The sequence below is a fragment of the Pongo pygmaeus genome, chromosome 10 (genome assembly GCF_028885625.2).
Source record: "Pongo pygmaeus isolate AG05252 chromosome 10, NHGRI_mPonPyg2-v2.0_pri, whole genome shotgun sequence".
Lineage (NCBI taxonomy): Eukaryota > Metazoa > Chordata > Mammalia > Primates > Hominidae > Pongo > Pongo pygmaeus.
Genome location: NC_072383.2, coordinates 34,723,324 through 34,730,188, shown reverse-complemented (window position 1 = coordinate 34,730,188; position 6,865 = coordinate 34,723,324).

The following is a 6,865-nucleotide window of genomic DNA, read 5'->3' as shown; positions in this document are numbered from 1 at the left end:
AATGGGTCCAATTTCCTGGGTTCTTTCAAAGACCTGTTAAAGTCACTGGCAGTGTTATTATTTGACAACACTTAAAAAGAAACATTTAATTTTAGAAATATCAGTATATTACAGATGAAATAGGTTCTGTGCAATTGATCTTAGATGGTCAAACATTACTTAGGAAACAGAAGAGATGATCTTGTTTGAATGGCATTCTTGAATGTGGAAATTAACCACTCTGATTTTTCAGTTGGTTGGAGTTTTAAAGAGTCAGTCATAGTTACTGAGTTTTGTATATGATTACTTTGGCCACAAAGACTGGCCCATTTGATTTAAGTTTTATTGCCTCTGTGCTAATTTGCCTTTAAAAGGCTTCAGTGTAAGTAGGATAACTTATGTGTATGTAAGTTAATTATGATCTCAACCTATGGGAATGTTTGCTAGCATTTGGATATGTTGTATATTCCAGAGAAAGAAGTTTATTCTCCTAATATAGTCATCTAAATCTATATTTAATTACTTAAGTATTATCATAAGACATGGTAGAGATAATTTTTTACTAGTAGAATGAGGAGTATTAAACACAGGTCATTGAGTATAAACACTAAATAGGCTCTACCTCCCTTGTATAAACAAGATATAGGATATTGAGTAAATATGGCAGCCTAATCCTGAGGAACAACATGCAAGGTATGGAGCTCACTGGTCGTGTGTCCCTCCAATTTATGGAGGGCTCTTTCACTCAAACCTGTTTCATGACTGGCTCTTCTTCCTGCTGCAACATGTTAAGGATAGCTCAGAGTGAACTTTTCATTGAAATTTCTAATTTAAGTGCCTGAGGACAGAAGGGAACATCTTCTAACAATAAGAGTAACTGATATGACCCCCATTTTGTGCCTCTCTGCTGGTAAATAACTGTATGTTTGACAAAATTTGTTCTAAGGCTAACTTCCATAGACACACCCTTTCTTAAAGAACTCTTGAAAGAAGAAAGCATGGCCCCCACCTAACATATGGCTGAGGCCAATTGTACTTACAAACAGTAGACATTTTTGAAAAGCAGGGTGGCTTAGTTCTGTTCACATAAATCCAAATGACCAAAGTATTTGGGTTTTATCCTAAAATTACTTGAGATATATAAAATCTATTAACTGAATGAGTGATCATCTTGAAATATTTAGCTTCTATTTGTCTAAATGTATCCATCCATAAAGAGTGAGCAAATATCCCCAACTCTTAATTTCAAGTTTGTGAAAAACAGCTAAACTAATGAGTGGCTGTGAGATGCCCTCAAGCACTTAGGTATAAGATATTCTATGAATTTGAATTTCCGTGATTATCAATCATTACTTATCCACTTAAATGTGTTTTTCTCTTTTTCCCTCAGTTCCCTCTATAACCTGAAAAAATATCTGGCTGATAACAATAGTTACTGAGAAAATATGCATCTTTACCTCCTTCCTTCACTCCTGAGTGCATCAGTTAAAAAACTTTTATTAAATATTTGCTAAGCTGGGCTCAAATACTCATTATGAAATATTGCAGGAAGCAATAAATGTGTCTCCTGTTTTTAGGTTTCTGTATCTGAAAAATTTAAAATTGAGATATGTGACCGAGTCCATAAATATTGTTGTCTAGATGTATAAATAAGAAATTTCAAAAAGCTAGAGCATAGGCTAAATTACTAGTGCAGTAATCAATTATGAACACTTTAGTAATTATAGTAATGTGAGAAATTTTTTTTTGGAAGTGGACCAATATTTTAGTAGGATGAATAAGATGTGGCCTTGTTTAAAAGAAGGAGATCTCATAGACAAGATCTCAATATCAAAGCTTTATGTTTTCCTTGAAATTTTTAGTTTCTGACATGCTCTTTTACCTTAAAGCAAACAAACGAAACTCCCTGAATATTTTTAAACATGACTCAATTAATGTCTAAGTACTTTTTTTTTTTGAGACCGCTCTGTCGCCAAGCTGGAGTGCAGTGGTGCAATCTCCACTCACTGCAACCTCCGAATCCCTGGTTCAAGCAATTCTCCTGCCTCAGCCTTCCGAGTAGCTTGGATTACAGGCATGCGCCACCACGCCAAGCTAATTTTTGTATTTTTAATAGAGACGGGGTTTCACCATGGGCCAGAATGGTCTTGATCCCCTAACCTTGTGATACACCCTCCTTGTCCTCTCAAAGTGCTGGGATAACAGGTGTGAACTACTGCACCCGGCCATGTCTAAGTACTTTTTAAAACTCTAAAATCTTAATGGCTGAATATCTAAATATAGTATAAGCAGTAACAGGTAGGTGTGGACTGGAGATTATGTACTTATATGCTTCATAGGAATATTGGTAAATAGCACTTGCTCTTCATGTCTATGGGCCAAACTGACCAAAAATCTCTTCAACTCTGACTTTACCAGATAACTATTTGAAAAAAAAATACAGAACTTTTGTTCTCTATCCTAGTGGGACAATTTTGGCTTCTCTCCTGATTATACATGCATTCCCAGTTCTGCCACTCAGATATTCTAGATATTGTTTTTACTTTTTATTTGCATCTGTCAACTATCTCTCACTTATCTGTGTAGATACCTTCCATGCTATTTATTCTTCCATCTGCCCACTACTTTCTTACCCATCTATGTAGATATTCCCCATGCTATTATACTGGTTTATTTCTACTTGTATTGGCCCTCCATCACTCATCACTCAAGGCAGTAATGGAACACCTTCCACAACCTGATTTTTGTTTGTTGTTTGCTTGTTTAATAATGGAAGAAGTATTCCTCACTAGATGGCAGAAAGCAATGCTCATTGCTAACTCAGGTATTTTAGTTTTACTGCTCAAGTTATAGTGAATTGCTAATACAGAAAACAGAAGAGAGTTTAAGTAAAGTATTTTATATGTATATTGGTATGTTGAAATCATTTTTTCATTCTTTCTTATTGATTGTAAACAGAGGCTCTCTCATTCTCTGAGCTCATAGATCCCCACAAGGGCTGAATTAGCATGATCTGAAATACATTCTTACTCTGTACCTACAGCTGCTCCATCTAGGCCCTTTTCCTCCTAATGAGAGTAGCTCACTCTGTTAGACAAATTTCTATGGCTGGAGACCCAACATCATATTGGTTAAGGTGTGATCTCTATAGTCAGTAAAAATTACACATTATATTTCATCTCTCACAATTTCAATTTCTTCTTTTGAAGTCTGTAGAATATACTCCTTCAATTAAAATAAGGTAAAATAAAATAAAATGTAATCTCTAGAATACATAGAGTTTATATATAAACCTTGTTTCCAGAGTTGTGGGGAAGTTTTAGAAGACGCATACAAGATTAATTTTATTCTGGGAATTCTAGTTGCAAAGGCGAATAAGTACAGTGTTATTTCATTGAAATGATGCGTTTACCACACTCTGGTGCATAGACTACACTATGTAAAGTAATATGGCTATAAAAAGTGAATTAGACACAGCCTCGTACAAAACAAGCACTCACTGCATGTGAACTCTCATTCTGGTGATTGTCTCTCAAGGTATTTTGTCATATTTTGGCAATCTGCCTTTCATACAGTCATTTCATATTCCCCACCATTTGTCAGATATGCCTGTACATATATGTCGTCTCACTATGGGCAAACTTTCTTTCTTTTCTTTATGATATCTGGACCTCAGGAAAATCATAATAACAGTAGACAATGGCTTAGAAGAAAATAAAAATGTTTTCTAAAATAAATTCCAGTTGTTTTAATAATCTATAAGTGGAACAAAATTATGACTGAACTAGGAGATAATTTAGATTATTTGTAGAATCACAGGTCTTTCTTTAGAAAGAAACAAAACTCAGAGATCATAGAAAAAAAGATAGACATTTGGCTATTCAAGCGCACACACAATGCACACACACAAAGACAAAGAGAAAGAAAGCCAGAGACAACTACAGCAAAGAGAGTGAGAACGAGAGAGAGAGAGTCTATATAATGTTATTCACTACAAAGTGAAAGGAAAATAACAGAAGGGAACTGCCAGTCCACTAGACACAGCTTTCAGCCATTATATAAAATAACTCTCCTGTGTAATAATAGGTAATTGGTCATTATGCATCAAAAATTCTTTTGTAAATTAAAAAATAGACAACCTGTTAGAAAAAAATGGAAATAACAAAATTACAATTCTTATGCCCAATAAAATTTGAAAATATGGTCAAGCTGACCATCTTTTCTTTCATAAAAGAACAGCCAATTTAAACAAAGCATGAAAGAAATACAGTGTTGATTAGAGTATGAGGAAACTGGCATTTTATATAGTGATTATGGAAGGATCAATTTGGTAGTATTATTCTACATCTAGAGAAGAATCTAGAGAATTCTACTTCTAGAGAAGTGGTCTAGAGGAATTATAGCATGAGTACATTAAAATAAGTAACAAAATGATAATTTGCAACATTATCAATATAAAAGGAATATATTAAAATAATAAAAATGACTAGAAGATCAGTTTTAAATTTAAACTGGCATATAAAATATATTGGAATACTTAGAAGTGATTTAGAAGAATGAGATAAACACACACACACACGCTGACTCAGATACGTGTTTTCGATAAGCTAGTAAATAAGAACAAGCAAGCTGAAGATTAATGGTTCAATTTTGGTAAAAGATAATACTTAATGTTTGTGTTTACATGTGCATAGATATCTATATTTAAACAAAAACGGTGAGGAAAATACGCACTTTTTTTACATTTAATACACTTTAGAAGGGCACATGTATGAATGATGTTTCTGGGAATTCTAGTTGCATGGGTGAATAAGTACAGGGTTATTTTATTGAAAGGATACATTCGCCACACTCTGGTACATAGACTGCACTATGTAAAGTCATATGGATATGAATGTTTCTGAAAGTCATTGTATTTGTTTGCATCAAGGTAATGTTATTTCACTAAAAGAATGTGTTCACTGCCCTGTTACATTTAATAAAGTTTTGTATTCGTCTGTTCTCATGTTGCTATGAAGAACTACCTGAGACTGAGTAGTTTATAAAGAAAAGAGGTTTAATTGATTCACAGTTTCACAGGCTCTATAGGAGGCATGGCTGGGAGATGAAGGGGAATCAAGCACATCTTCACATAGCAACAGGAGAGAGAGAAAAGGGGGAAGTGCTACACACATTTAAACAACTAGTTCTTGTGATAACTTACTCACTATCATGAGAACAGCAAGGGGAAAATCTGCCCCCATGATCCAATCACCTCCCACCAGGTCCCTTCCCCAACACTGGGAAATCCAATTCAACATGAGATTTGGGTGGGGTCACAGAGTGAAATCATATTATTCTGCCCCTGGCCCTTCCAAAATCTCATATCCTTCAATTTTGAAACAAATTCATGCATTTGCAACAGTCCCCCAAAGCCTTAACTCATTACAACATTAATTCAAACATCCAAGTCCAAAGTCTCACCTAAGACAAGGCAAGCCCCTTCCACCTATAAAATAAAAAACAAGTTAGTTACTTCCAAGATACAGTGGAGGTACAGGGTAAATACATTCCAAAAGGGAGAAATTGGCCAAAACAAAGGGGATACAGACCTCATGCAAGTCCGAAACCCAGTAGGGCAGTCATTAAATCTTGTAGTTCCAAAATAATCTCCTTTGACTCCATGTCTCATATCCAGAGCACACTGATGCAAGGAAGGGGCCCTGAATGCCTTGGGCAGCTCTGCCTCTGTGGCTCCACAGGGTATAGCCCCCATGGCTGCTTTCACTCATTGGCATTAAGTGTCTGCAGCTTTTCCAGGTGCATGATGCAAACTATAGGTGGATCTTCCATTCTGGGGTCTGTATGATGGTGCCCCTCTTCTCACAGCTCCACTACGCAGTGCCCCAGTGGGGACTCTCTGTGAGGGTTGCAACCCCACATTTCTCTCCACACTGCCCTAGTAGAGGTTCTTCATGAGGGTTCCAAACCTTCAGGAGACTTCTGCCTGGACATCAGGCATTTCCATACATCCTCTGAAATCTAGGTGGAAGCTGACAAGCCTCAACTCTCGCCTTCTGCACACCAGCAGGCCTAACACCATGTGGAAGCTGCCAAGGCTTAGGGCTTACACCCTCTGAACCAATGGCTGGAGCTGTACCTTGGCCTCTTTTAGCCATAGCTGGAGCTGGAGCAGCTGGGACAGAGGGTGCCATGTCCTGAGGCTTCACAGAGCAGCAGAGCCCTAGGCCTGGCCCACAGAATCATTTTTTCCCTCCTAGGCCTCCAGGTCTGTGATGGCAGGGGCTTCCGTGAGGGTCTCTGAAATGCCCTGGAGGCATTTTTTCCATTGTCTTGGCTGCTAACATTTGGTGACTTTTTACTTATGCAAATTTCTGCACCCTGAATTTCTCCCCAGAAAATGAGTTTTTCTTTTCTACCACATGGTCAGGCTGCAAATTTTACAAACTTACACTCTGCTTCCCTCTTATGTATAAGTTCTTCTTGCTTAGGAAAATGAGCATAGGCTTTTTAGAAGCAGCCAGGCCACATCTTGAACACTTTGCTGCTTAGACATTTCTTCTGCCAGATACCCTAAATTATCTATTTCAAGTTCAAAGTTCCACAGATCTCTAGAGCAGGGGCACAATGCCACCAGTCTCTTTGCTAAAGCGTATCGAGAGGGACATTTACTCCAGTTCCCAATAAATTTCTCATCTCCATCTGAGACCTCCTCAGCCTGGACTGTCCATATCACTATCAGCATTTTAGTCACAACATTCAACAAGTCTCTAGGGAGTTCCAAACTTTCCGCATCTTCCTGTCTTCTTCTGAGCCCTCCAAACTGTTGCAACCTCTGCCCTTTATCCAGTTTCGAAGTTGCTTCTACATTTTCAGGTATTTTTAT